This window comes from Oncorhynchus keta, chromosome 27 (genome assembly GCF_023373465.1).
Source record: "Oncorhynchus keta strain PuntledgeMale-10-30-2019 chromosome 27, Oket_V2, whole genome shotgun sequence".
NCBI classification, from domain to species: Eukaryota; Metazoa; Chordata; class Actinopteri; order Salmoniformes; family Salmonidae; genus Oncorhynchus; species Oncorhynchus keta.
The window spans coordinates 18,401,522-18,407,521 of NC_068447.1; the positions used below are offsets into that span (position 1 = coordinate 18,401,522).

General features: G+C 44.9%; 1 protein-coding gene across 1 annotated transcript in view; it reads right to left on the reverse strand.

Moving 5' to 3' along the window:
- LOC118377531 (opsin-5) overlaps positions 1-6,000 on the reverse strand; it is a 222,648-nt gene that overhangs the window by 39,502 nt on the left and 177,146 nt on the right. The window lies entirely within an intron of this gene.

The window sequence follows — 6,000 nt, forward strand, 5'->3', positions numbered from 1 at the left end:
CTAAATACTTTTTTGCCCCACTGTATATAATGTTGATCACTTTGCTTATGATTTGAGAGCAGGGTTTGATTTTGAACACAGATAAAACTGTTTTGAAGCGAATGTTTCAAGGTTATGTAAATAGTGCTTGAAGATGAGGTTTTGTGTTTAATGTTTTCAGGAAATGGAGCAAGGTTTCAGAAATTGTTTTAGCAATTGAGAAACTGTACTAACAAATAATAGGGAAGATTCCCTAGTGGGCTAAGCCGATATGACAACTTGTTGGACAATGGGAAGTGGGTGTGGACTGTGGAAGAGCAGGAAAAACAAAAGGGCTCACTACACAGTTGACTATTATATTAATTGAAATGCTAATCCTTTGCACATGAACGCTCACTCATTCGGGGATAATTGCAATCAGTATATATTTAAGCCCGTGTGTCGTGGTCTTTTCTGTTGGAATCCAGCACGTCTGCTGGAGAGTCAGTTCATCAGCGTCTCAATTCAAGGGGCTTTACTGGCATGGGAAACATATGTTAACATTGCCAAAGCAAGTGAGGTAGATAATATACAAAAGGGAAATAAACAATAAAAATGAACAGTAAACATGACGCTCACAGAAGATCCAAAAGAATAAGGACATTACAAATGTCATATGTACATATACAGTGTTGTAACAATGTACACATGGTTAAAGTACAAAAGGGAAAAGAAATAAGCATAAATATGGGTTGTATTTACAATGTTGTCTCTCTCGGTATCGACTGACGATCAAATTATTTTGTGGTTACAATGGATACTTCAGAGTACCATTCAGAAATGTTCTCATAGATTAGATGTTTCGACGGTTGACGGTCTTTGCTTCCCAGGTTTGCATAATTTCTAGCTGCAGACTAGTAATTAGTATCTAAGATTTGCTCTTATTCGGTAGGGATCGCTAGTCTCAGAGTTGAACCATTTCCAGCTGTGTAGCCAATGCTGCACGTGGTATGGTTAGGAATTCAATAACTATTCGCAATCACAGCTCACGCTGTGGTTTTGCTTCGTCTAAACTCAAACCTGTGCCACCTCAGTTTACACCGAGGTACGCGTGGTCTGAAGAGGATTTTCTCAGGAGTTTTTTTTCTTCCATAACAGTAAAAAAAGGCTGCTCCATGACGCCTGATCATGTCTGTGCTCACGAGGGTGGGCCAGTGACTTGGTTCAACTTTAAAGGGAATAAAATTCTCTCACATTAAAGGTTTAACATCACATTACATCATTTCACAAATAGTTTAATCTTGACTTATTCATTTTATACAATAATTAGATGCAAACCTCATAACGAAGGCACCTGTATAAACACAGTGATGGTAATGTGGCTGTATTGTCCTTCATGGTCACAAACATGAAACAAAATGGACCGGGTCGTAGCTGGCTTCTCCACCGACCGCTTACACATTCTCCAAAATATGGATATTGTTCCATTCTCAAATTCTGGAATGTAGTAGAATTTGGTGGGAGTTCCTTTGTTCTACTTTAAAACTCTCTGTCTCTATAGTGCATGGCCAGGGGGAAGAGTGCACCTCTGTTTCTTCCTCCCCTGTCGTGCAGTGACCACATATAAGCTCCTCTTTGGGTAGCCATGTATTTTTATGTCTGCCGGTTTCTATTGCCAATCGGTGGTCACTCAGCCTGTACTTGGTAACGATCTGTCTCTGCTTCATATCTCTGACAGAGTAAAGATAATCAGCCAATTCATATTCTCTGTTTAGGGCCAGATTAAGTCGTCTTTGGAATTTTGCTTAGTTTTTTCCAACGTTGTTGTCAGCTTAGTCATTTGATTGGTTCATGATTTTGTTTATTGAAATTCTTTCTTTTGAAGCAGTGCTGGTGTCAGCTTAGTTGGTTAGGTCCAACACCTTGGGTTTGAAGTGCTTTAAATTGTAGACTTGAATTTGGACTTGAATATAGACGTAGCCAAAATGTTAATGATCTTTTCTGTATTTTCATTACCACTGGAACGTGACCCAATTCTCTCTCTCTCTCTCTCTCTCTCTCTCTCTCTCTCTACTTATATCTCCATCTCTCTCTCTACTTATATCTCCATCCCTCTCTCTCTCTCTACTTATATCTCCATCTCTCTCTCTCTCTACTTACATTTCCATCCCTCCCTCTCTCTCTACTTATATCTCCATCTCTCTCTGTCTCTCTGTCTCTCTGTCTGTCTCTCTCTCCCTCTTTCTCTCTCTCCCTATCTCTCTCTCTCTCTCTCTCTCTCTCTCTCTCTCTCTCTCTCTCTCTCTCTCCCCCTCTCTCTCCCTCTTTCTCTCTCCCCCTCTCTCTCTCCCCCTCTCTCTCTCTCTCTCTCTCTCTCTCTCTCTCTCTCGGTGCATGCTGGGTGTTTTGGAGTTTGAGTGTTTGGTGTGGAAAGCTCTATCCTAACTAACTTTCTTGATTCTATTCTTTTCTTTACATGTTATTTTCTATGGTGGAGGGTTAATGCAATATTTGTTTTTAGCGGTATCCAAAGTTTTTTTTTTTTTTTTTTAAAGTTAGGGTGGAAGAGGACAGAGTAACGTTCCGGGGGTTGCAAGGTCTAGTGTGCGCAATGGCTTCTCAGCCTAGCGCGCAGGAGACGCTGTCGATACAGCATGGGTTCAGGTGTGTTCCTGAGAACGGAGTTAAGGTGGAGGAGGTTCTGCTCGCGGTCGGTGAACAGGTAGGAGCTGAGTTTATACATTCTGCTTCTAGAATGAACAAGGCTGTGGTTGTGTTCATGAAAAGGGCTAATTTGGTCGGTAGGCTAATTGCTAGCGGAATATTTGTAAGGGATGTGTTGGTGTCAATTTCACCTCTCTCTACCCCTTCAACAAGAGTTGTAGTGGCAAATGTGCCTCCGTTTATTACGGATGATCAAATTAGGAAAGAGCTGAGTCGTTTTGGTAAGTTTGCTTGCGGTTTCCGTGTACTGTCAGCAGGTTTTCAGGCAGATGCCGTTAAGCACATTGTTTCATTCAGGAGGCAAGTGTTTATGTTTCTGAACAATAATGAGCAACAGCTAAATGTGCATTTTAAAGTGAGGCATGGGGAGGGGCTCTATGCAGGTTTTGCCAGCACAGATAGTCTACGGTGTTTTGAATGTGGGGATTTGGGGCACAAGAGCTTTGCATGCCCACATAAAGGCCATAGACAAGGGGAGGGTACGAGCGCAAGGGGGGGAAATCAAGGTCAAAATGCAGGGGTAAGGAGATGCAGACAGCAGAGGCTGGGCCTAGTCAGTCTAGAGATGGTGGTGTAGATGAGGCTGGGTCTAGTCAGGCTAGAGATGGTGGAGAAGCAGAGGCTGGGTCTAGTCAGGCTAGAGATGGTAGGGTAGTAGAGGCTGGGTCTAGTCAGGCTAGAGATGGTGGGGTAGCTGAGGCTGGGCCTAGACATGCTATGGAGGGTGGTATAGCTGAGGCTGGCCCCAGTCATGCTATGGAGGGTGTTGTAGCTGAGGCTGGCCCTAGTCATGCTATGGAGGGTGTTGTAGCTGAGGCTGGCCCTAGTCATGCTATGGAGGGTGGTGCAGATGATACTGCGTCTAGTCAGGTTATTCTAGTGGATGAGGAGAGTATAGTGGGGAAGTGTAAGAGATTAGGGGGGAGGAGGAGGGTGTCAAGAGGAAAAGAAAAAGGGTGTGGACAAAGGCACCATGGAAATGTTGCCTGTTGCTGTGGGTGAGGCCCTAACCAGAGAGAAAGGGCAGGTGGTCAGGGTGGGAGATAGAGAAGAGGAGGAAAGTGAGTCTGAGGAAGAGGATGAGGAGGTATTTTTTCAGACTCCTCTTCAATTGGCCCGGAGCTGACAGCCAGTCAACCAGAGGGTCTAAGTACACGTTGAGAGAACTGACAAGGTTCCTGAATGAGACTAAGGGGAAAAAAGTTAATCTTGAGGCTTTTTTTCCTGATCCTAGAAAGTTTGTAAGATCAGTACAACATGCTATGAGAAATGAGGGGCATGGTGTCCTCTCACCGAAGAAACGGTTTAGGTTGAGGAAGTGGGTCACAACAGTGCGTAAAGGTTTACCTTCAGACACTGTTTAAATGTTTAATTTCTTACTGACACTGGGGCTTTTTGAGCTTTGCTATTGGTCTATTTCTCTGCTGGCTTTTCTCCCACTTCTTATGGAGAATCTTCGGGTAGGCTCGCTCAATATAAATGGCGCCAGAGATGCGGGAAAGAGGAGTGTGTTGAGTGAATATGTAAAACATAAACAAGTACAGGTGTTGTTTCTGCAGGAGACGCATAGTGATGTGGTGAATGAAGTTGATTGGGGGCTCTGGTGGAAAGGGGCAAGTGTGTTGAGCCATGGGACAAATCTTAGTGCAGGGGTGGCAGTCCTTTTTGCACCGGGTCTGGCTGTAAAAATTTGCTCCTCAAAGGAGGTGTGTAGGGGTAGGTTGCTTGTTGTTAAAGCAGAAATTAACAACATGTGTTTTGTCTTTATAAATGTGTATGCGCCTAACACAGGGAGAGAAAGAGGGGTTCTATTTGGGAGTCTTAGACAGGAACTCTCACAAGTAGCGCCTGAGGAGACGCTGGTGATCGGAGGTGACTGGAACTGTACAATGGATTTTTACAAAAGACAGAAATGGGGAAGAGCCTCATGCAGTGTCAGTGGGAGTGTTAAGGGACATCTTTAATCAGTTTGACCTAGTGGATGTTTGGAGAACTAAACATCCAAACACAAGACAGTATACGTGGGTGAAGGTTTTTGGGGCTAGGGTGAGTGCAGCTCGACTTGATCGTTTTTACATGTCCAGGAATCAGAGCAATAGGCTGCTGGGTGCTACCATTCTCCCAGTGGGGTTTTCGGATCACCACATAGCCATGGCTCGGCTGTCTATTTCACCAGGGCCCCGGCAGGCATCTTATTGGAAGTTCAATGTAAAGCTTTTACAAGATGCCACTTTTTGCTCAGGTTTCCAGACTTTTTGGGAAAGATGGGGGCAGCGAAGAGAGGAGTATGAGTCTCTGAGTCAGTGGTGGGATGTGGGGAAAGTGCAAATTCGGCTTTTCTGTCAACAGTACACAGCTCTCTCATCCTCAGAGGCTAGGAGAGTATTGGGGGAACTAGAGAGGTGTATTAGTGAGATGGAGGTAGAGATGGTGGGGCAAGGCAATGTAGGCCTCCAGGCTAACTTAGCCGAATTACGTAGGGACCTGGGCAGTTTTTTCCAGGTTAAAGCAAAGGGAGCACTTGTAAGAGCTAGGTTCTCCATGCTCAAGGAGATGGATGCTCCCAGCTCCTTCTTCTTTGGTTTGGAAAGACAGAGCAGTGAAGCCAAGGGTATGCATTGTCTACGGCTGTCTGATGGGCGGGTGACCTCTGTGGTGGGGGAGATGTGGGAGCGGACTGTGGAGTTTTATACTGAATTGTATAGGGCAGAAATGTGTGATCCTATGTGTGCTCAGGTCTTGTTCGCAGGACTCCCTAAGCTCTCTCGGGCACAGAGGGATGAAATGGACATTCCTCTGTTGTCACATGAACTGGCAGAGGCAGTAACCCAGATGTCCCCGGTCGTGCACCCGGGGTTGATGGACTTCCAGTGGAATTTTACAAAAATTCTGGGAACAATTGGACAGGATTTATTTTGCGTGTTGCGAGAATGCGTCGGGGTAGGAGAGTTGCCGATGAGCTGCCGTCGGGCGGCTCTGACTCTCCTGCCCAAAAAAGGGGACTTGTGTGAACTTAAGAACTGGAGGCCTGTGGCATTACTCTGTGCGGACTACAAGATTTTTGCCAAGGTCCTCTCTAACAGACTGAAGTCCCATCTGGACTCTATAATACACAAGGACCAGACATATTGTGTACCGGGACGCTCAATCACGGACAACTTGTTCTTGATTAGGGACATGTTGGACTTGTCAAGAGGTTCTAATGTGAACTTTGGACTGGTCTCTTTAGATCAAGAGAAGGCTTTTGATAGAGTGGATCATGAGTATCTGTTTAATGTGATGTCTGTGTTTGGGTTTGGGAAGAGTTTTGTGACCTGT